The sequence below is a fragment of the Cyprinus carpio genome, chromosome A25 (assembly GCF_018340385.1).
Source record: "Cyprinus carpio isolate SPL01 chromosome A25, ASM1834038v1, whole genome shotgun sequence".
In the NCBI taxonomy this organism is placed as follows: Eukaryota; Metazoa; Chordata; class Actinopteri; order Cypriniformes; family Cyprinidae; genus Cyprinus; species Cyprinus carpio.
The window spans coordinates 3,699,199-3,723,040 of NC_056596.1; the positions used below are offsets into that span (position 1 = coordinate 3,699,199).

Consider the following 23,842-nt stretch of genomic DNA (forward strand, 5'->3'; position numbering starts at 1 on the left):
CCAAACATCTTTTCCTAAGTAGTATTAGCATTCATGAATGCATATTTTAAAACTTTGCTAATTCTGCATACTAAATCGTTGCTAGTATGCAAATTGGGATTCACACAGGCTTTGCAAGACATAATTCTAAACAGCATCACAATTAAAGTATAATGGGAGCTTTATGGAATGTAAATGTTATGAAAATCAGCATTTAATATTTCAGATGCAACAGGAAGAAAGAATGTGCAAATGTTCAGGTTTCATTGGAGGTGTTTGCTTATAACGTAGTGTGAGACATCTAAACCTTTCCTGTATCATGAGCAACAGAATGAACTATCATTTAAAAAAAAAAAAAAACAGTTTGTAGCTAAAACAAACTTTGACATTAGGAAACAATTTTAAACGGTAATGAAGTTTAAATGACAATCAAATTGCGAATAGAATCATTAAAAGACTTTTTCCTTAAAGTGACAGTACACCCAAAAATGAAAACCCTTGAGTTGCTCTTTTCCACACAATTAAACTAAAACAGTAATTTACACTGCTGAACTCCAAAAAGTACCATTAAAATATAATAAAATGAGTGTATAGTACTCAAGCACTATATTTAGAGTCATGCAGTACCCTTGCTTGAGCAACTCTCATTTGTTGAGGAAACGGTAGAAATGTTCATTTTTGGGTGAATTATTCCTCTAACTTGTAAACTCATGTCTGATGTGTTGAAACTGAAAGATTACAACAAGCCTTTATCCTTCATCAGGTGCATCTAAAACTGGGTAAGTGCTAAACAGATCACCTGTTGTCTTTCCTTCATTAGTCTGTCTAGAGATGAGAGAACAGCAGCAGGAAATGAGAGTGTGTGTGTGTGTGTGTGTGTTGTGTTCAGATCAGGCCTCTGACTCCTGCTCGTCCGGTCCGGCTGCTTCCACTGCAGCCCCCGTCTCGCTCTCCAGCAGCAAAAACTTGCCATCGTTCGTCAGAGGCATGGCCTTCTTCGCCTTCATCAGCATGGGCCAGAGCTTCAGGGTCCCTGACCAAGGGTGAGGTGCACGTCATGAAAATCACAAGGGGACAATAAACCCCCACTAAAAATATACACATTGGAAATGACCTTTGAATGTAACTGTAAAAATGTGTATAAACATTAATATTTTAACCCAATGCTTCCATCCAATGCAATCCAAATTAATCAATACAAGTTTAGAAATATATATATATATACAATCTTCATTTAGTCTTAATATATTTTAATATATTCACATAATATTAATTATAATTTATTTATATTTTATACTAATATATTCTCAATTTTTAATATAAATTTATTTAAAATATATTCTAAACATTTAATACAATACTTTAAAAAAACTACATGTATAATATTTGTATTATTTCATATAGTAAGTTTGAATATTAACATGTAATAGGATTATACTAATATATTCATAATATAAAATTTTTGTTGATTTAAAGACTTTTATTACTATAATCAAATATTATCACTTTTGATAAAAATAAACATTAAAACATTTAATATAATATACTAATATCAATAAAATTTTGGTGTTTTATTTTTAAAAATTTTCAAATTGACTCAACAGTCTGTCAATATAGTATTTCAAAGAATACCATGGTAAATATTCTGTTAATCTTTTGTTAGTTGTTATGTTTTCACAGTGATATTACACAAAATATTACACAAAAATATATACAATACATAACAAATGTCAAAAAAAAAAATCACAAAAAAAAAAAATTTTTGTTTACACGATATATTTTTGTACTGTATGTGTGTATGTTAAAAAATAAATATATATATATATATATATATATATATAACGATTTGACATATATATAGTTTGATCGACCCCCCATCCCTTGCCCCCCCCCCCCCCCCCCCCCCCCCCCCCAGCCTAGTTATCTATATACTATATATATATATGTATATGTTTATATACACATATGTATTATGCAAAAAAAAAAAAAATTCCAGCAGAAAATCTTTATTCTCAAAAAAAAAAAAAAAAAAAAAACAGCACATTCCAGACATTAAATTGGCTGTGAATGATGTTTAAAATGGCAGATTTTAATCTCTGAACATCAGATGTTGTGGTTTTACCTTCTTTGCCAGTGAGATCTCCTTCCCCAGGTTTATCGTATAACAAATCTGAGGAGAAACAGCAGAAATTCAGGCATTAATCTGATATTAAATATGTGATGTAAGCGTTAATGTTTATGATTTCAGACAGACCTTCTCTCCTTCAGTGTTGCTCTCAAACGCGAACACGCTGAAGGAGGGCTGATCCTCGCCTCCGTCGCTCCAGTCGCTCCCCTGCAGAACAAACCCCATCAGCCTGCTGTTCTCCTGATGGGCGGCAAACTGAGTCACGTCCTTCAGCTGGAACTGACACACACACACACACACACACACACTACTGAGATGTTTCTGCTGTTGATCAGAGAGATGTCATCGCTGATGTTTGGCTTCAGTAGCCGCAGTCTTATTAATAAATCAGCACTTACACTGATTTTGGTGACTTGTGTCTGCGGATCGATCAATCTGTTGAGAGACACAAAAACATTTTGGAGCTCCCTGAGCATCCTGCACACATATAAACATGTGAAACAGTCCAGGTCAGAGCAGTTCTACCTGATGCAGGTACTGGTGACCATCAGGTGGGATTCGCTGGTTTTGAAGATGTTGTGAATTGCGCGAGCGGCGAGAACCTGCCTCATGGCTTCATAGATCACTTCCTGTGTGTGACCGGCCCGAACGGCCATCGAACCCAAGAACCGCACGGCAAACACCTGCTGCAGGAGCGAATCTGGGATATTTGACATAAAATAAAAGGAAAAAGAGAAATTATATTTTTGCAAAAATATTTTCCTATTTTAAGAACATAATGTGTAATAATCACATTTCTTACCACATATTTATATTATTCACCACATATTTATATTTGTGTGTGTGTGTGTATATATATATATCTATATATATATATATATATATTATATATATATATATATATCTATATATATATATATATATATATATTATATATAATAAATTCCTGAATATATTTAAATTACTGTTTAATATAATATACTAATATAAACTTAATTTAATATTTTAAATAATATATATATATTTTTTTATTGATAAACATAAGTATTAATACATTTATTATAATATATTACACTGATATATTATACATTTTTTATTAGTAATATTGGTTTTACCTTTTTCTATTATTCTCAAATTTATATATATGATTTAAAATATAGAAAATGTATAAAAAGTATACACAAAATATTTACAATACTTATATATTGCTAAGTTATTTACTTAATGCTCATATTATTTGATTATATATATATATATATATTTTTTTTTAATACTTTTTTAAAAATATATTTAAAAAATATTAGCATATTTACCAAATGTCATTAAAAACTTGGATCAATTAATAGACAGAAAGATAGATAAATAACTCAGTATAATAGTAAAAATATAGACAATGCATATCAAATATGTAAATATATATAAAACATATAAAAACATATAGTACATTAAAATAAATCATAATCATTAAAATTACTTCATAATCTGCAAAAAAAAAAAAAATTTCTAGAATTCTAGAATTATATATATATATATATATATAATATATATATATATATCTATATATATATATATATATCATATCTATATAATAAAAAATAAATATATATATATATAAATATATATATTTATATATATATATATATAAAGTAGTACTTTATTTATTTACTTCCCCAGTGTGTCGAGTTGAAACAGGCTCGTCTCACCGTGTGTGTCTGAATCACCGTCAATCCTCCGTCTCACCAAAGGGGTTTGTGCGTCTGACAGAAAACAAACCGTTATAACAGAGCAGAGACAGTAAAACTATAAACACACTGTAAAAACACACACACTGATACGGTTCATATAAACACTTCACAAAAAGGCCACACTGTTTCTCATAATCTCTTCATGTGTCCAGGTGGTGTTTGACCTCTGACCTCGCTCCGGCTCGGTTTCTGGTCCAGGAACTCAGACGCGGGCAGCACAATGTCAAACTGGATTGGCGTTCCTGGGACGATCAGATCCTCAGGCTCGAGGGCTGCAGGGGGTTTCTGAGGCTCTCTAGAGGTCACGCCCGCCTGGTTTCGCTCTGTGGAGGAGAATAAAAAACAGGACTTTAACAATAGTTTATAAAGCTCTATTAAAAGATTTGAATAAACTATAAAAGCATGAATGTTGTTAGTCATCATGAAATATTAGTACCGGTCTGGGTTAGGAGAACCCTCTGCTCGCTTCTCAAAGCTTGTGATGGGCGTCACAGCCTGGAGGGCCGTCTGATGCAACCTGATCGCCACAGCCTGAAAACATCACACACACACACACACACACACACACACACACACACTTCAACTGACAGATACATAGATTTACTCAGTGCTCACATTAGGTATCTGATACATACAAAAATGTATAAAAAAATAACGAATAATAAATAAATAAATAAGTGTGATAAAGTAAACTGTAATTAATACAGTTAAATTTGTTTTGCCTTTAATTAAAAAACTAATTTTTAATGTGTGTGTATATAGATATATATATATATATATATATATATATATATATATATATATATATATATAAAATATAGAAATTGTATTAATGACTTGGTATTTAATTCTGACTGTTTTCTTGAAATTTATATATATAATTCAAATACTGTATTTGATTATTAAAAATTATATTTTTCAAATATATTACAAATATATATAAAATATAAACAAATATATACAAATGTTTTAAAATATACCAATTAAAATGTATAAAGATGTTAATATGTATGTATGTATATATTATTAATATGTAATAACATTAAGAAAAACAATTCAAAGAATCCTGAATAAAGTATCACAGTTTCCAAAAAAATATTTGGCAGCACAACTATTGCCAACATATGTATAATTTACAATATATATATATATATATATATATATATATATAATATATATATATTATATATCATATATATATAATAGATAATTGTAATTTGTATTATTTTTTACATACATTTAGCCTTCATTTAATTAAAAAGCGATTAATTCTAAATTATTATTTGCATATTCATTTACCTTCCAGTTGTAAGGATGTTGCTAAGTTATTCCCTCAGTGCTCACATTGTGTATTGTATTATAATATACTGTACATATTTCTATCATTTTTGTTTACCATGTTGTAACTGCTATAATCTGTGTAGGTAACTGAAAGCACTCTTTAAGCCATACCTCAGGATTGTCGGTCAGATAAATCTGTCTGGAAATGTTGTTGAGGGTGCAAATCCACTGTGGAGAAAAATGAAAGAAGTGTGCAGAAAGAATGTGCAGTCATAAATCAGTCTATAATCAAGAGAGTTGAGTTCAGAGTGTATTTTGCAAAGCATCTTTATATAAGAGTGTAAATACCTCTTCATATTCCTTCTTACCCTCGGCCTGAAGAATCAGAGACCTGAAAACAGAGTGAGAAAGAGCGATGGTAACCACAGGAAGACATCATGTCTGTTATCTCAGGGACGTGTCAGTGTGAACATCAGGAGAACGGAGGAATCTTCCATTAACACCACAGACACACACATCAGGACGTCATTAATCTGTTGAATCATTCAGCGGGAGATTCAGAAGGAGTGACACTGATGGAGGATCAGAGGAACAAGGTGAGAGGGAGACTCACTGGGGAAATGAAGAGATGTGTACGTTTCCTTCAGCACTAGCCATATTTTTAGCAGTGACATCTATTTAACATAATGGCTGGATTATAAAAACTTCAGTGTTTTAGTTTTGTGTATTAAGACAGACATAACCTACAGTTGAAGAGAGTGAATCAACTCAACTACAGCTGAGACAATTTCAGCTCAAAATGGAATGACTTTCATCTAAAAACATAGCAATGTTAATTGACATTTATGCATTTGGCAGATGCTTATTCAATATTTAATGTCTTCATTCAAGAAATCTGGATCTTGATTTTTTTTTTTTCTCTAACTCTTTTTTTTTTATTCTCGCCATTTTATTCAAATTTTTTCAACAAAATATGAGTTTAATCATTTAATTGCATATTATAACTTAAATATCAAGATATTTACCTTTTTGCTTCTCATTTATATATGTGTATATATATATATATATATATACTATATATATATATATATATATATAAATTTGTATACATAATAATAATTGATAAATAATACAATTAACATATTTATTTATTTATTTATTTATTTATGTTTATTTTTAATATTCTGTTAATAAGAATATAAAAAAAATATCAAAAAATATCTCCATGACATTTATTAAAAGTAAAATATAATTATTGGTATTTATTAAGCTTATATATGTACGTGTGTGTGTGTATATATATATATATATATATATAATATATATATATATATATATATATATATATTATATATATATATATCGATATATATATATATAATATATCTCTTCTGTCACCAAGACAAATTCCATGTGTGTATATATAATTTTATATCATATAGAATTATATATAGTTTATTTATTACATAAACATAATTTAAATATTTAATAATATTTATAATATAGTTTTTTTTTTTATTATTCTTAATATCTCTTGTTTGTTGCCCCCAATTCATCTACAGGAACACTCCCTGTAGCAGCCTGGGACCTTTATGAGCTGACAGATAAAGCCTGACTCGTTTGACAGATTCACACACAAGCACTGTCTCCATACGTTTTGCCGTTGGGTGAAGTGATCTGGAAGCAGTAGCGGCGGTCCTCACACTCGACGGCCATGACAGAACTGTTGTCCAGATCCAGAACCATCCCGCCTGCCACCGCGCCCCGCGGCTGACACATCAGGTTACCGCCCTGCGTGAAGAAGAACAAGCGGTCCCACGCCGTCGTCACCAGACCCGTCTTACTGCCGGACACAGAGGGTTCAGTATGTTAAACACGAGACGTCACCCGCACGTTTTCATCATATCCGACAGATATAAAGTGAGGCGTACTTCCTGATGTTGAGGTAACCGGCTTTCTGGACGAGAGCGCGATTCACGGGGACCTGATCGTGATCCGGCATGTAGACGGTGTCATCCACGGACAGGAGCTCTCTCTGAGACGAACGCATGACCTCTGCGTCCACCTCTAACTGAGACTCAATACTGAAGCACAGACACAGACTCGATTCACTCACAGCCAATCAACGATCAATCACAGAAATCACTCTGCTCCTTTACCTCTGATTCATGCTAGAAACTGAGCTTAGAAAACTGTCCATCTTCTTCGACACCAGCTCCATCCCCTTCTTAAAGAAATCTATCTGTGAGCAAAGAGGATAAAAGATTATTCAGCTATACTGACCATAATGTGCACAAATAACACTTACATTGAAGCAGAAAGTCAAGAGAGGTCATGCATTAGTCATTTTACCACAGGCAGGCTGCAAAGAGACACACACAACCTTGAATGTCTTTTAAAAAGCAGCTGTAACAATATGATAAAAAGACGTAGCTGAAGAAAAAGAAACACCTGAATTCATATTTATATAACTATTATTCTAAAAGATACCAAGCAAATAAAAGAGAATTTTTTTTAATTATTGTTTTAATATGAAATATATATATATGATAATAATAAATATTTTTTATTTGTCTGCTTAGAATTTAATACAGTTCATTAATTTATTTATTTTGAAATTTGTCTACTTAAAATTTAATATGCTTTTCCAGAAACATCTGATTGTTTTAAAATCTATAAAAAAAAAAAATCATATTAACCTAAAAGCAAATAAAATAGCATTTTTGAAATGTAAAATTTTAATTAGCAATATAAATAATATACTAATTGTTGTTATTAAAAATATCTTTTTTAAATTTGTCCATTTAGAAGTTAATATGATGAATAACTAACTGAACTTTAAATATCAATATTAATCTTTAAAAACAAGCAAACAAAATAGTATTCTTGAAAGTGTAGTGTAAAATAAATAATATTAATGTAATATGATATATAATGTAACGAATTGTAATATAAACAGTATAATAATATTATTATTAAAACAAAATTCTTTTTACATTTTTTATTTTAAATATAATATGGTGTTCCAAAAATAACTGAATATTAAAATAAATATAAAAAACAATTATAATAATCATCAGTAATAATAATAATAATAATAATAATCCAAAATCACGACAAATAAAATTATATTTTTGAAATTATTATTTTACAAATAATATAGTTTTATTATTAGAAATACAATAATTAATTTTTACTTTTGTCTCTTTTAAATTAAATAAGATTAAAACACACTAATATTCAATAAATAACTGGATTAAAACCCAGTTAATATTAATAATATTCATATTAAAATTTATATAAATAATACTATTACCAATGTTACTAAATGCCAAGCAAATAGTATTTTTGAAATTATTATTTCAATATCTTTAAATGTTTTTTAATTAATTTGAAGTATATTGTCAATGAATTATATCGTGAAGTATATTGTCATTGACCAATAATTTTGAGAATATTAACTATTTCTTCATACAGCTAGACTACTGTACATGCATCAACTGATGTGTGGTCCCCAGTGTGCATACAGTATACTATTTGCTATTCACAAAAGCTTTCAAATGTAGCTGATCCGTGAAAGAGTGAAGCAGTGACTGCGGCGAGCTGAGGTTGTTTTGATCAGGTGACAGACCTGAGCGTGTGTGTATCCCAGCATGGGCTCCAGCATGGCCACTCTCTTCCTGTACTGCAGCGCGTTCAGAGCACAATAATACTGCATCGCGGCCTGATGCTGCTTCCTGCGGCAATACGCCACCTCTCTCACCACCTCAGCTTTCATCTGTCCACACACACACATTTATCTACTCACTGCTGGATCCTGATGGATGGGTTTCATAGAACATATCAGCAGACACATCTGATCAATATTTACCTTTTCATTTTCCTCTCTTTTTAGGTAAACGGACTATATTTTCACCATGGCAGCTTCGTGCTCTGAAAGAGACAAAGAGACACAAAAAGAGGTAAAAGTGGTTTCATTTAGCACAGAACTATTTTTCTTTCATCCATTATTAATAAAGAGATATTCTTAACCTCATACCATCACTGGCGATGCTGAATATCTCCTTCAATGTGCTGATCTCTGAAAACAAACAGCACAGCGCTTTAAAATCTCCTTCACATCATACTGAGATCTGATTACCTGACACTCAGACTTCACTTCAACAGATCATATCATTAAAAACAGGATTTTCACCTTTGACAAAATACATACATTTATACTGTATAAAAAGCCTTAAAATAATTTAAAAAACAGATACAAGAGCCTTAAAGGTACAGTAACACAAGCATTTAAACAGAGATTGTGATTAAGAGTGATTAAGGAATATAAACAATTCATATTTAAATAAATATGAATATTAATTGAAAAGATACCAAGAAAATAAAACCGTATTATTCTTTTAATAAGTGATATAAATAATATAACAATTTTATTATTAAAATATTATTAAATATTTTTTATTTGTCTACTTAGAATTTAATGATCAAAGACATCAATGTTCAAGAAATAAATTAAATTAATATTAAAATATGATATAAATATATTTATATAAATTAATTATATATATTACTAAATTAATATTATAATAACTATCAATATTAATATTAATCTAAAAAACAAGCAGACAAAATATATGTATTATAATATAAATAAAAAAAAAATTCTTATTAAAAAGTAATTTTTAACTGTCTGCTTGAAATTTAATATGATGTTTAAAAAATAACTGAATTAATTTTAACATAAGATTAATATTATTCTATATACACAAGTAAATCAAATAGTATTTTTTTAATTAGTATTTTTTACCGTAAAAAAAATTAATAAAAAATATGTAAACAGTCTAAAAAAAGAATAAAATAAAAATTGGATGTAAGAATCTTAAAGGTACAGTAACAAACATTTAAACATGAGGAGATAGTAAAAGTGTTAAAAAGTTACAAAAAACATACATTCACTAAATTCTATAAATGAATGAATAATGAAATAAACAAAATGAAAGCAGATGATCTTTAAGGTGAGTGTTGTACCTGTGAGGTCCTTCTCTCTGAATTGCACCATGGGAAACACCATCTTGTCTGCAATCTGAGAGGCCAGTTCAGCATGCAGAGAGTTCAGCTAGAGAGATAACAGTAATATTTTAATAGTTATGTTATTTTCAATATTTATAAAAAATATTAGTGTGCAGAGTGTGGACAGTAATAGACAACGGAGATGTCACACTGTAAGTTGTTGCTGCTTTGATCTAGATAATATTAAAATTCTGTGATCATGCCATCATAGCATACTGTACATCAAACAACCTGCGAGAGAGAACACCTGCCACACAATTGATGGCCTCGCTCTGACCGAGAGACCCTGACAGATGGACACACACACACACACACACACACACACACTGCAGGTGTCTTCTCACCTCTTCCACGCTTTTGGCGAAGTGCTGTAAAGTGTTGATCACCTCTTCATCGCCCTTTGCCAGAGCAAAATTCTGCGCCCACAAAGCATCAGATCAGATTGATCAGTAACACATCAGATATTCAGACATTCCCACAGCTCCTCACGACTGCTAATGCACCGCCGCCGTTAAAGAGGAAGTCAAAACTGCTCACCTGTTTCTCATACTCCAAGAGCTGCTTAGAAAGCTGTTCTGTCGCCAGAGCCATTTCATTCTGCAGACTCAAAGAAAAAATTATTTTAGTCAGATGAAGAATCGGTCTGATGCTAACACAAATAGTGAAATCAGAATGCATATGTTGTGGGATCTTTGTGAAAAAACAAGCTTCTTAAAGGGGCTAATTTTATTGATTTTATTATATAAACTTATTAAAAAATGTAATTGCATTTTATTCAAAACTGTAAGTCAAATCGAAAAAAAGAAAAGAAATGTGTATATATATATATTATATATATATATATATATATATATATATATATATAGATATATATATATATAGTATATATATATATATTCGCCTAACAAGAAATTCTTAAACTGAATATATAAATAAAATAAAATAAAGATTTATATCTAACAAATGCATGACTATATAATCAAGGTTTATAACTATTCATATATATATATAACTTAAAAATTTACATTTTTAGGATTTATAGCTATATATTCAGAATTACAACTATACTGTATATCTGAATTAATATTTATATTTTCAGACTAATTATTACATATTAAGATTAACATACATTCAGATCTTTAAAAATCACATAAATACATACATAAATCAAAACATACATAATTAGAAATATAAATATACACATTCAGATTTACATAATAAATATAACATTTATATATTCAGTTTGATAGTTACATGCTAATTTATTTATATAAATATTCAAATTTATATTTACATATTTAAAATTATAACTTTATATTCAGGTCATAAAACATATATTAAGATTTTTTATAATTATTTCCTGTCTGGCTGTTTATAATATTTAATTACATTTAAATTACGCTCAAATAATTAAATTAAAATTCATAATGTTCCATATTTCCAAGTATATGGATTAATCCTTTGGAATTTGATTGAATCGTAAATGTTATGCTATGATACTATTGGTTGTTATTATTTTCCGCACCCCTGTGGCCCTGGTGACATCATCAGAAAAGAACATTTGTTTCACATGTGAAGAAAGTTTGCTAAAAGACTATGGAAACAAACTTTTAGCTTTAAAATAACATGCACTGATCATTTGTGCACAACAAGCTGAACATTTATTTAAAAATACAGACTTTACTGATTAAGTCAAAGTGAAAATGTGTGTTGTGTGTACCTGTGCTCCAAACACTCTTTGCATAGACTGGAGCAGCTGGTTTGTGTAGTTAGTGAGCGTGCCTGCATCCTCTTCAAACACACTGAGCAAGGACCGCGTCTGCAAACACAAACACCAGTGAACACGGGACGCATACAATTCTCCATATTCACACAGCGTCAAACGTGCAACAAGCATTTGTGTATCCACAGGTGTGTTCTGTCAGGGATCAGGATAGACTTTTGGGTGTGTTTCCAGTGCAAACAAAGTGAACAGCCGGGCGAGCATTGCATTATTGGGTATGACTCAGACAAATAACTGCATATGAAGTAAATCATTAGTTCACTGAGAATATCACAAGCATGTGGGAGAGGCTTCACGCTTTTGAACTGCTATGAAATAACATGCAAATACTAGGCCTAATTATGACTTTTGCATAGCCAGTATTAATCAAGACATGTTGCAAGACAATGCAACAGTGTTTCACTTGATGCCTCAGACCTGTCAGGTGCAGAGCTGATACTCAATAGCATTTGTAGTTGTTTCTGACCTGACGTTGATGTGTCAGATTTGATATTAATATCTGATTCATCTGGTCTAATGTATCAGTATCAGACTTGAGTGGGTTGGACCACCTAAACAACATCTCACTCCTCCCATACAGGCCCCTTCATTCACAACTCCCACCACTACCAACAAAACAACAACAACAAAAAATCAACAAAGCATTTAATAAGATTCGCGTTTGTAGCGTCAGATACACGCGTCTCTCATATTTATAAACATATGATCAACATACGTGCAGGATGCGTCTCGTCTATAGGCGCTTATCTGAGATAAAAAGCTTTTTAAATTAACCATACATGCAATGATATGAACTATGAGCTGAGGTTATTCTCCGGTTAATCTTACACTTAAATTTAACCTAAAACGATGTTTTATTTAGATTAGCTGGCACAGACGCGCTGCGACGCGTCGCGACAACCGCATCATCAGTTTTGCAACGCTAAACGCACAAAACCAAACAGTTATGAGTACTAAAGCATTGAACAAAAGTCCAGTAAAATAATTTTTACCTGCGGACTGTCTTGCAAGGCCTCCTCGAGTAATAATTTGTGGTGTACGGCCGGCATCTTTCCTGTCGAAGACGGTGGGAACGGAATACAAGGATGAGGACTACATTTCCCAGCATGCAGCTGCTCAGAGACGATCCGGAACTGCTTTGGTTGCATGCTGGGAAATGAAGTACTATTTAGTTAGAATTAAACCTGCTGCAAAAATAGGCATAAGTAAAGCACAATAAATGCGATCATTTAAAAGCATTTTGTCGTTAAAAAGGATGCGGAAATCAAATACATAAAAAATAATAAATAAAAAAAAATAAACTGCTGTTTTGTCTTTGGGGTTGGAAAGCTTGCTAACTTCTATCCAACAATACCCTCTGCTGGACTATACTGGCATATTGTTACCATTAAAAGTTTGCATTTTCATTCGTAGGTTAATCTTATATAATAATTTATTTTTATATTTATTTTTCATATATATAGTGTGTGTGTGTGTGTGTGTGTGTGTGTGTGCGCGCATCAAGAGAAACACAGATGCAGACAGAGTGTTTTTTTCTGCATCACAACCTTGATATGGGAGGTGCATAAGGAAGTTCTGGAGACCCCAGTGGCCCCTGAACAGCTCCCTGATGAGGCCGCTCCTGTCGCTGTCATAACAAATATCTCTTTGTTAACACATCAAGGCTGATCACTTGGGATCCCAGACAGTCCTTGAAACTCAGAAACCAACATCTGTGCATCCTTCATTTGTCATCAGCCCAAACAATATCTAACTAGATTTCTTAAAAACGGAAACAGACAGAGAGACAGGCAGATATACAGACAGACAGCTGGATTTGAAGAGGCTTTACTTTGTTCAGAGTCCTTGTTTATGACGGTCATTGATCTTCTATAAAAATTCTCTCCACAGCTCAGAGCTTTTATTTATAAATAAAAGAAAAAAAATATTATAACAGATATACACATATTTATACACACAAAAAAAAAAAGCACTTCACTGTGTGTGGGGACGGTTGTTTTTGGCATGACACTTGATGACTTTCTGCTTTTGGCATGTCATTTTTTCTGGGTTTCTGTGGTATTCAGGTCAGGTTTTATGAGCTGGACACATTGTCTACACTTAACCACTGCAATACTTTTCAGGGGCAGCTGAAAATATGCCGCCTTTAATATATAAATATATTCCAATTGTTTAATGCATTATTTTTTAAATAAAGAAATCATTGGACAACATAGTTAGCATATGAAACTCCCTATCACAAAAACATCAAGTGATTTTGTATCATATTTTGTTTTGATGACAATGTAACATATGTGGCATATACTTCTGTTAAGAAAAAAATACTTAAGCATTTTAGATAAACCTTATTAAAATGTTTATTATTTTCTTGCTTTTTTTTTACTTGCTTTTTATTTGTCCTATTTACTTATTTATTATTTGGCTAAATATTTCCAACTTGATTCCCTGTAATGCATTTTCTTTTCAGTTTTTATTCATTTTAATATTTTCTATATTTATTGCTTGCTTACTGTTTTTTTTACTTGTCAAATTTATTTATTTTTATAATAATTTCACATTCTGACCTGCAAAGATATTTATTAAATTGTTTATAATTACCATTTATTATTATTATTTTCTAAATATAATACTAAATATTATTAGGCTTTTTTGGTTCATTGCGATACATTTGTAGATTAATGTGTATTATTATTTAGTAAGTTTTATTCATCTTAATCATACATTTTTTATATTTCTTGCTTTACTGGTTTTATTTGCCTAATTTTTTAATGTTTGAAAAGTCTGACATGTGAATATATTTATTAAATTGTTTATAATGTTTTAATGAATTACAAATGTCAATTATTTCTATTAAATATAATTACACATCTTTCATTCCTTGTACATTGTTATTCATTTTATTGTACAGTAATTAAGATTTTATTATTATTTTACTGCTTCCTTTTTACTGTTTTTATTAGTCTTATTTTATTTAGCTGGTTAAAATATTATAATATCACCCCCCTTCTCCCCCCTCTGTTTCCACGGCAACCCTGTCAGGGTGGAGGAGGAGAGGAGAGGAGCGAATCATGAGCATCTCAGCTCTCTCTCTCTATCTCTCTCTCTCTCTACTGTCTCCTTCTACTCTCTCTCTCTCTCTCTCTCTGCGTTCGAGGGAGCTCGTGCATCACAACAGAGAGGTCCCTCACTCATTCGTCCTTCTAAAGCAGGCACGGAAAGCTGCGTTCATGCCAAAATGGGATGTGGAAATTCCTCCGCCACCAGCACTACAGCAGGAGGTGAGTGTGTACTGCTTTTCTATCAGTGCACGGGGCTGTTCGTGCTGTCCGAGGTTTGATTGAGCGCGCTGTTTGTCCTTAAACACTTGATTAAGTGCGTGTAGGAGCTTGTTAAAGTCTCGTGTCCTCGGTTTATTAGCAGGAGCTCCGCGGCGGACGGATGTGTAGAGGTATGTGGCGTTAGTCAGACAGAGGTGAAAGGATCTGATGCTTCATAAACTCAGTCATGGAGATTTCGTCCTCTCACGTCTAATATGTATTCAGGTCAGATCTGTGCTTACGGGCTTAATGAAGAGAGCGTGTGTGAGCGCGCTGGAAAGAAAAATGAGACAAACCATAAATGAGATCACTTTAGCATCTATGCTTCTCCCAGACGGCAGTGAGAGGCACTTTTGCTTCTCAAGAAAAAAAAACCTCCGAAAATCTTACATTTTGTTCACTAAAGGTTAAGAAAAGGATGCTCGGATGCGACCAAGACATCAAAGTCTGAATCAAAAGTCAGAGATCTCAAATGTGAACTCAATATTGCTCTGAGGACTTCATGTTACAGCTGCTTTTTTTTGTTTTTTTTTTTGGCATCAATTGTTCCATACAATAACCTTTAACATCATTGGAACGTTCCATTGGATAAAGGTTCTTTAGATTATTAAAAATGTTCTTAAAATGAATAAAATAAAAATTGTTCTTTTAAGAACTGTTCACTGAATGTGGTTCTTTGCTGTGAAAACCCTGCTTTGGAATATGTCCGTTGATTCATTTTTGAAAGTTTTTATTTCTCCATTTCAGGAGAAACAAAGTTCATACTTAACTGAAACATGCCTGAGAACACTATTATGTGTGCTGACTGCTGAGCTACAAAAACAATATTTGAGATATAAATGTTACCTTCACAAGCCTGGACGTTGAAAATGGGATGTGAGAACAGCTGGGGATGATTCAACCGTCACCTCTGGAGAAGCAAGCGAATGAATTTAAATATGCAGAGAATTTTAAAAAGTGCATTTCATGTTATAATGGCCAAACAAAATGAACTTTGGTTAAAAACAGAATAAGCCTTGAGTGTCCTGAGAGAAAATGATGAATGATTGGCAAGCGAGGCATCAAAGTGACGATATCCATCACTAAACTCCTAAACAGAGAGAGTGGAGGGGGGAGAGAGTGTGGAGCCTCAAAAGGGAATTTATTGCTTGGACGATGTTCTTTAAGTAGCTCAGGAGATTTGCTGAAATATAGAAGAAGAAATAGAATATTTTCCTTGAGGATCACCTGGATGAATTTGCCCTGGGTCTCGCCCACTAGACCACCTTCCCGGATGACTGCCTTTCCTCGTTCCTGCTCGCCAGCCTGAACACGGATACACGAGCACAGTTGTCCGGGAAGGGTCCTCGAGGGAGCTTCGCTGCTTATGTGGAGTGGGTGCTGAGCTCCCGCAGATCTGCCTTCACCGCCTGCCTCGCGTATGAAGACGCCAGCCCCACTCCCAACCCAGTGGCCAGACAGACACCACCCCACAGCGAGGAGAGACTGAGCCTGAGCCCACCGCAGACGGAGAGAGCAGCTCAGCCATCGCTGGGAGGAGCGACCGAACCTGACGCCATCAGCGAGCCAGAGAAGACCCCGTCCAAACAGGTGTGCGTGCCGACCGTCCCATCCATCGCCGAGGGAGTTCCTGTGGAATTCGAGGGTATGGATGTGAGTCCCGCCCACCCTCCCGCCACTGAGAGTGAGTGCATGTGTTGTTGGACTTGAACATTATTTTTCAGTTTGGAGAATTAGAGACTTGGCTTCCCCTAAGCCATATTTTTAGTTTGGAGAATTAGAGACTTTGGCTTCTGATTTTGTTCATCTGTTACTCGCTGGTCCCGCCCAGCCTTTCTCTCCCAGCTCCTCTCCAAACTGGCTTTTTATTATTTTTGATTGACTTTTGAGCATTTCTCAGTCCCCTCATCTGGCTTTTTATTTTCGATGCTGCCATGGAGCGCCGTTCAGGCTGTGACCTGGGCACCTGCCATCACACCCCTGCTCAAAGCCTCTCCCTGGCTCTCACCCAACCATCATCACCACCCTGGACTTTCTTCTTCCTCCTCCACCCCCATCCCTCTGCCTGCCCTCCCCGTCCCAGCCCCTTTCACCATCCCTGTGCCACCTCCTCATCCTTTATGTTCTCCCTAACATAAAACATAGAAACATTCATAAATGACTCAAGCCTCTCTATAAAATGAGTGTGGACTTTGATAAGGCATTTGCTCTTGGATAAATGTGATGAGGAATGTTTGAGTTCATACTGAGATCATTTGAATGCAGACTTTGGTTTCTTGGAATGTTTTTTTCAGGAGAAACATCTGAGAAACAGGAGAGTTAATCAAATGATTAATTGCATCTCATTACTATCCACAAGGTTCTTTCTACTTACTTCTTTTTGCTATGGTTCCATGAAGGACCGTTGACATCCATGGAATCTTTCCATTCCACAAAAGGTTCTTTTGATTTTTTTTTCTAAAATGGTTTTCAACCTAATAAAAATGGGTTTTAAAAAACAAAAACAACAGTTCTTAAAACTGCAAAATGGTTCTTCTGTGCATCATTGCAAAAAACCCACTTTTGGGTTGATCTTTATTTTTAAGAGTGTGGAGCCGTCCAAGATGACAGGTTGTGTGGATATGTTTCTTGACCCGATAAAACTGACCTCTGTTTCTTGAGGACAAGAAAACACTCAAGAGAAAAGTCTTCAGTGAAAAGGTTTTCAGCATTAGTCTAACACAGATGGACATTATGTATACTAAATGAAACCTACAAAAAAATAAAATAAACTACACCAAATCAAAACAAATCAATCTATAAAGTCAATCAAACGATACAAATCAATTTTCAATTCAATTCAAGTTTATTTATAAAGTGCTTTTCACGATACAAATCATTGCAAAGCAGCTTTACAGAAAATTAGATTTCTACAATATATTTAGTATTAGCTTGTCAGTTGGTAAATGTACGGTAAAATGCAGTTAATGAATAGGGACTGAGACTTTAATAAAGACTGTGTTTGAGAGAAAAGTGAGATTGAGAATAACCGCTGTGGTTTCTGTCTTTTAGGGTGAATTAAGAGTCACTGCACAAATGAACGTTTGTAATCAAAGAATTGAACTGCAGACTGAATAATACTGGAAACAGCACTCTTGTGACCCCTAAAATCAACACAGTCATAGAAAGAACCGAATTTGATTCACTAAACATGTCTGTGTCATTTGAAGAGACTACCTTTTGCACTACTTTTGCAGTTACCCAAGGTTTCTTGTAAATTTTCATTTTTTATTTTTAATGCTTAATTATTATAGTATTATTAACTAAAGAATTAGGACATTTTTAAATATAATTAATTAATATAATTATAACATTTATAATATGTATAGATATGGTTTACATGTTTCTATATAATATCTATTGTATTTTTACAATAATTTTTCTATATATTGTCTGTGTGTATACAAACCTGGGTGCCTGGGAGATACATATATATATATCATATAAATATATCTATATATATCTATATATATATTATATATATATATATATTATACACATAATAAATTATATATAATATTATATAATAAATTATATTAAAATGATTATTAATTTATGTAATAAATGTCTGATAATCAATGTAGCACTATGAATTATAATTTTATTTTCCATTTTACTTATACAAACGTATTTCCAAGTATAATGGATTGCGAATGAATAGTATTAAATGTTGATTTTACATATAAATCCTTTAAATTAATAATAATAAAATATATATATATATTTTCTTTTCTGTTTTTACAGGTCCAGCAGAAGTTGCCAAGGATGTGTGAGTAATTCATTTACGACATATCCAAAAACATACCATATTCATGAATGTGAGCCACAGAATGAATGTCATGACTGTTAACATCTCCCACTGACCCGAGAGAAATTAATAACTGCATACAGTGCCAAATTCATAAGCACAACTGATACATAACTGCTCAAACACAGTAATAAATGCACTAAAAATACACACCACAGACGGAATCCTGGGAGGGGGGGGGGGGGGGGGGTCAAAAGGCCTGTTCCAGCTAACCGTTCAGCAGCTTTTGTGGCGCACATGGGCCCCTGAGGGTCCAAACACATGCTAACCAATCAGCAATCGTTAACCATCCCACCCCCCCCCCCACCACCCATGCTGACACCTCACAGTTTACTGTGTCAAAGACACCAGACGGCATCCGTCCCATCGGTGGAAAAACCCCCGAGTGTGTTTAGACAGCAGATTTCTGTTATGACATCAGCATGTGACTTCTGTTTTGACATAGTTTTTAACATTTAACCAGTCTATAAAAAGATACAGAGGAGTTGAATAAATCGCTCGCAGTTTGAAATATTTAACATTTTTCCACGCTCAAATCAAGTCGTGATAAACATTTAGCTTAAGAGCGCATTCTGGAAATCAAAATCCCATTCCAGTTCTCCACTGCAAAATTGGAAATTGCATATTTGATGCACGTGAAAATGCAAAAAAGTTTGATCATTTTTTGCTGTTGTTTTAAATTTATTTTCAATTTTACTGTTTGTTTATAAATTTATTATATCTATATATATATATATATATATATATATATAAGATAGATAGATAGATAGATAGATATGAATAAAAAATTATAAAATAACTACAATTAAAAAAAACAATTAAAAAAAAAAATTTAATCTCAAGTTAAAATCTCTGGTTAAAATCCCATTCAAAATCTAAACTGCGAAATCAGAAATGGCATTTTTTTATGCAAAATGAAAAATTAATCTGTGATGTATAGAAATAATGCTTGATCAATTCGTTATACTGTTGTTTTAATTCTTCAGCTAAAAAAAACAATAGAAATTTTAAGGGAATATGCTTTTTGTTCAGTGGACAAGAGCATAAAATGTGAACATTAAATATGAACTGAAACAGGCTGTACTTCTGTCCCATGAAATAAAATATAGACTAGGGTCCATCAACACAACAGGCTCTTTCTGAAATTAAAACTGCTTCTGAATGTGGTATGAAGTGTTTTGATGCCAATCAGTCATATGTAACTGATTTTTTGAGCAAAGAGGACACTGGACGAAGTACAGTATGAAAAAGTAGACAAGAGAGCCATGAATTGATGTCTGACAAATGTGTCAACCACAGAGATGGTCTTCATCTTAATTCTCTTGATGCAGGACAGAAGAACCTTCACCAGATGATGAGAAACGAAGGTTAGACGGTCTACTGCAATCATGACAATGCATGCAAGACCTCTGCTAAACATAATTTTGACACTGAATCGGGACAGTAATGGTGAATGTGTAACTGTGTGTTCTGCAGGAACTATGGAGGAGTGTATGTGGGCCTTCCTGCTGACTGATCTGACCACACAGTAGCTGCCAGCCAATCAAAATCCACACGTAAAGGTGAGGAGCACTTTCAAAGAAAAACACAGGGTTGAAATGTTATGACAAAGCTGCTTGTTTTCCAGCTGTTTTATATTCACAAAAATGAGAACAAATCAATAGACTGAAATTAACCACAAATCATTTTGCGATTCCAGAAGCTTGGTTGTTCTTCAATTAATACATGTTTATATACACATAAAAAAAAAATCAGTTTACGAGTTGTACATTTTATATGTAACTTCAATTGTGTTCTACAATATATATAATTTCATGTTTTATATATATGTTGTACATTTTCTAATTATACATATTTTTGAAGCATTTTAAGATTAATTTAATGTAGCTTAATTTAAATAATTTCTCACTAATAATAAATATTCCCTCACTAATTGACTAGTTGGATTAGCCAACTACACGACCATCGTGACCCATCTCTAAAAAAATACAGAACCACATGAAAAGAGTCCATGCTTTATATTTCCAGACTTCTGAAGCCTTTGTTTGATGAAGAGAGAGCAATTCAAATAGTAATTTCACTGAACACACATTTGTTTCCGTATAATGTGTCTGGCATTGTGCAGCCGTATACATTAACAGACAACATGATATAAATACTAATGTATGTCAATTACCTTTAAGGTTATATAATGCATGTTTAAAAAAAAAAGCATGAGGAAAGGACCCCATAACAACACGGTCGTGATGAAAGGCTATAAATGGCTGAACTGATTACCCATAATAACCCTGTGTATGAGGAAGCAGTGTGCGAGAGGAACAGACTGCGGTATTACATTAGATTACACAGCACAGCATTACGCCACGGCTCCAGAGAGACTATGAATGGATCAAATCACACGTCTTATTACATTACTGCTAAAAACCAAGTTTAATCTGTATCTGGAGCACAGGACTCTCGACGGTGTCTGTAAACTCAAATCAGAGCGATTCAGTGTTATTATTTTAACGACAGCATATGTGGCATACTGTCCATTACCACAGACTAAACATGCAAAAAATCCTCTCAGTATGCAAACAACAACATGTGCACATTACTTAAAATGCAGTGCATACTTGTTGCACAATTTGGGGCATAGTTTGAATAGAATGATAAACACTATAAGGAGTAGTTCACCCAAACATGCTGAAATTGTTGAAAATGTGCTCACCCTCAGGCCATCCGAGATGTAGATGAGTTTGTTTCTTCATCAGAGCAGATTTGGAGAAATGTAGCATTACATCACTTGCTCCCCAATGGATGCTCTGCAGTGAATGGGTGCCGTCAGAATGAGAGTCCATACAGCTGATAAAAACATCACATAATCCACAAGTAATCCACAGAGTTAAAACGTCTTGATAGGTTTGTTTCTCACAAACATGCAGCTTTTCACTTGACAGGATGTTAACTGATGGACTGGAGTGGTGTGGATGATTGTAATGTGTTTTTATCAGCTGTTTGGACTCTCATTCTGATGGCACCCATTCACTGCAGAGGCATCCATTGGTGAGCAAGTGATGTGCAATGCTTCCGTTAACTACTGGGTGAACTATTCCTTTAAATCTATTAGCCTGTGACACTAGTGACCTCATGCAATTCAGCAAGTGCGGTTTGGTCATTATCTTAGAAATAGATTTTAATTTTTTAATCTATTTTTGTTGTGAACATTATTCAAAGGGATCAAATATTAAAATTGTGTCATTTACTCACCCTCATCTCAAAGAATGAAAGCGTTACAAGTTTGGAAGAACATTAGGATGAGTAATAACATTTTTCAGATGAACTATCCCTTTAACACTGAGTGCTCCGATCACTTCCAGATCGTTTAATATATCTGTAACTGAATCCATTATTTTCTGTGGCCAGTCAACAGATGCTATAGATGTTGTCTGTAAGATATTAGACAAAATAACCCAGAATATTCCTGAACGTAAGTTTGTTTTCAATACTTTTGTGAAAACAGCAGGTGCCTGTCACGCTGACTCTCTGATCAGAGCTTGAAAGAGTCCCGACCGCTATAAGTGTGTGTGTGTGTGTGTGTGTGTGTGTGTGTGTGTGTGTGTGTGTGTGTGTGTGTGTGTAGTCATGACCCGTCACCTTCTCTTTAATAACTTTGGTTTTAAAGCTTTCCAGAGAACACAGATTGGACACTTTAATGCACGAGTTTTCCAATTAGTGGCGGCCATCTTTTGAAGCTCAAATGAAATTTAATTGTCAGATCACTCATCTTGTGATGTAAACTAACAGCTCGTTTTTTCCTTCTTCTCGTCAGACTGAAGGCAGATCACATGAAACGACAATGAAACCAAAGTTCTGCAGTGGCTGATTTACAACGGATATTGAGACGATATTCGAGGATCAAGCTGAGAACTGGTCGGCACTTCGGAATGGACATCACCGTGACATCATACTGGCTGGCGTACAGAAGGGTTCTGTTTCGGAACACTGAGCATTATTGTGACTATGAATGTAGACTCTGTTGCCATGGTGACCGGCGACCCCCCTGACCTCTCCCTCCGCCAGGAGGACATCCTGGTATTTCGGATGTCACCATGGCAGGGCATTTCCTGAGTCGGAGGACCCCTCAGACCCGATTAACTGTACGTCTCTGCAATAACAGACTTTACTGAATCTATTCTTTCAGTTTTTCTGAAATCTGAGAGCTGAAAAGGATGATGTAAATATTTTACACACGGTATGTAAGCACGAAAGATGTTTAGCACTAACATGACTAGAGCTGTTGACATGACTACTAATTTAATATATAGACTGTAGTTTTCTTATACACTGTTGATAGCAACTCACTATGTAAAGTTAACGCTTATATTAAATAGCATTTACTAATCGAAGAGTTCTATTTATTCTATTTCAGGTTATTTGACCTGTGATTGTACCATTAACATTTTTAGTGAACTAATGTGTATTTCTGTATATGACTTTAAAAAATATGAGAAAAAAATTTTAAGAAATGGAATCTGTGTCTGCATCTGGAAAATTATCTATCTGCATTCTACATTTTGAAAAATAAAGGTGTCAGGATGAACCCAAAAGTTGTTTTTTTCCAGAGAAATGCAACCTTTTCATGCATGTTTCTTTATGGGGGAAAAACTGTCAACAAAGAACCTTTATTTTTAAGAGTTTAAATGCTTATTT

At 33.4% G+C, this 23,842-nt stretch overlaps 1 pseudogene; it reads right to left on the minus strand.

Moving 5' to 3' along the window:
- Nucleotides 1-177: 177 nt before the first annotated feature.
- On the minus strand, nt 178-13,112 carry LOC122135541 (annotated as a pseudogene).
- Nucleotides 13,113-23,842: the final 10,730 nt, after the last annotated feature.